We start from the raw sequence: 2,500 nt of genomic DNA, 5'->3' as shown, positions 1-2,500 counted from the left end.
CCTTCCCTCTCTCTGTCTCCTCTCTCTTCTCTCTCCCTATTCATCGTCAACTCTCTCTCTCTCTCTCTCTCTCTCTCTCTCTCTCTCGATCCTTCCCCTCTCTCTCTCTCTCTCTCTCTCTCTCTCTCATCTCTCTCTCTCATCTCTTTCTGCTCTCTCTCTCTCTCGCTTTACTTCCCTCTCTCTCTCCTTCCCTCTCTCTCATCCTTCCTCTCTCTCTCCTTCCCTCTCTTCCTTCCCTCTTTCTCTCTCTCTCTCCTTCCCCCCTCTCTCTCTCTCTTCTCTCTCACTCTCTCTCTCTCACTCTCTCTCCTTCCTTCTGCCATTTCCTTCTCTCTCTCTCTCTCTCACTCTCGATCTCTATCTCTCTCTCCTCTCTCTCTCTCTCTGCTCCTTCCCTCTCTCTCTCTCTCTCTCTCTCTCCTTCCCTCTCTCTCTCTCTCTCTCTCTTCTCTCTCTCTCCTTCCCTCTAAGAAAAGATCTCTCTCTCTCTCATCCTTCCCTCTCTCTCTCTCTCTCCCTTCCCTCTCTTTCTCTCTCTCATCTCGTCGTCTCTCTCTCTCTCTCTCTCCCCTTCCCCCCCCCCCCCTCTCTCTCTCTCTCTCTTCCTTCCCCCTCTCTCTCTTTCTCTCTCTCTCTCCCTCTCTCTCCTCTCTCTCTCTCATCTCCTTCCCTCTCTCTCTCTCTCTCTAAATCATCTCTCTCTCTCTCTCTCTCCTCTCTCTCTCTCTCTCCGTCCCTCTCTCTCTCCTTCTCTTCTCTCTCTCCTTCCCTCTCTCTCCTCCTCCTCTCTCTCTCTCTCTCTCTCGTCTCCTCTGGTCTCTCTCATCTTCTTCCTTCCCTCTCTCTCTCTCTCTCTCCTTCCCTCTCTCTCTCTCTCTCTCCTTCCCTCTCTCTCTCTCTCATCGTCCTTCCCTCTCTCTCTCTCTCTCTCCTCCTTCCCTCTTCTCTCTCTCTCTCTCTCCTCTCTCTCTCTCGTCTCTCTCCTCCTCATCGTCATCTTCTCGCTTCCTCTCTCTCTCTCTCTCTCTCTTTCCTTCCCTCTCTCTCTCTCTCTCTCTCGTCTCTCCTCTTCTCTCTCTCTCGTATCTCTCTCTCTCCTCTCGCTTCCCTCTGCTCTCTCTCCCTCTCCGTCTCTCTCTTCCCGATCTCTCTCTCTCTCTCTCTCTCTCTCCATCCCTCTCTCTCTCTCTCTCCTCTCGTCTCTCTCCTTCCTCTCTCTCTCTCTCTCTCTCTCTCTCTCCGTCCCTCTCTCCTCTCTTCTCTCCCTCTCCGGTCTCTCTCTATCCCTCTCTCTCTCTCCTTCCCTCTCCTCTCTCCTTCCCGCTCTCTCCTTCCCTCTCTCTCTCCTTCCCTCTCTCTCTCCTTCCCTCCTCTCTCTCTCTCTCTCCTTCCCTCTCTCTCTCTCTCTCTCTCTCCTTCCCTCTCTCTCTCTCTCTCATCTCTCGTTCTCTTCCTCTCTCTCTCATCTCTCTCCTCTCCGTCTCTCTCTACTCTCTCTCTCTCTCTCTCTCTCCTTTCCCTCTCTCCCTCTCTCTCTCTCTCTCTCCCTTCCCTCTCTCTACTTCCCTCTCTCTCCTTCCCATCTCTCTCCTTCCCTCCCGTCGTCTCTCCTCTCCTCTCTCCTTCCGATCTCTCTCTCTCTCTCCTTCCCTCTCTCTCTCTCTCTCCTTCCCTCTCTCTCTCTCTCTCCTTTCCCACCTCTCTCTCTCTCTCTCTTACCCTCTCTCGTCTCTCTCTCTCCTTCCCTCTCTCTCTCTCTCTCCTCTCTCCTTCCCTCTCTCTCTCTCACTCTCCTTCCCTCTCTCTCTCTCTCTCTCCTTCCCTCTCTCTCTCTCTCTCCTTCCTATCCTCTCTCTCTCCTTTCTCTCCCTTCCTTCTTCTCTCTCTCTCTCTCTCCTCCTCCTCTCCTTCCTCTCTCTCTCTCTCTCGTCTCTCATCTCTCTCTCTCTCTCTCCTTCCTTCTCTCTCTCTCTCTCTCTCTCCTCTCCTCTCATCTCTCTCCCTCCGCTCCCTCCTTCCCTCCCGTCTCTCCCTCCCTCCCTCTCTCTCTCCCTCCCTCTCTCTCTCCCTCCCTCTCTCTCTCCCTCCCTCCTCTCAGCTCCTCCCTCTCTCTCTCCTCCCTCTCTCTCTCCCTCCCTCTCTCTCTCCCACCCGCCCTCTCTCTCTCTCCCTCCTCTCTCTCCTCTCCCTCCCTCTCTCTCTCTCCCTCCCTCTCCCATCTCTCTCTCGCTCCATCTTCTCTCTCTCTTCTCATCTCTCTCTCTCTCTCTCCCTCCCTCCTTCCCTCACATTCACTCATACAGTACACACACACACACACACACACACACACACACACACACACACACACACACACACACACACACACACACACACACACACACACACACACACATACACATACACATACACATACACATACACATACACAATCACACACTCACACAATCACACAATCACACAATCACATACTCACTCACTCACACACTCACACTCA

General features: G+C 53.3%; 1 protein-coding gene across 1 annotated transcript in view; it reads right to left on the bottom strand.

Moving 5' to 3' along the window:
• LOC119596803 (serine/threonine-protein kinase N-like) overlaps window positions 1-2,500 on the bottom strand; it is a gene marked incomplete in the record, with an annotated part of 199,060 nt that overhangs the window by 87,338 nt on the left and 109,222 nt on the right.

This window comes from Penaeus monodon, chromosome 38 (assembly GCF_015228065.2).
Source record: "Penaeus monodon isolate SGIC_2016 chromosome 38, NSTDA_Pmon_1, whole genome shotgun sequence".
Classification (NCBI taxonomy): Eukaryota; Metazoa; Arthropoda; class Malacostraca; order Decapoda; family Penaeidae; genus Penaeus; species Penaeus monodon.
This window is presented reverse-complemented; position numbering and strand designations above follow the sequence as displayed.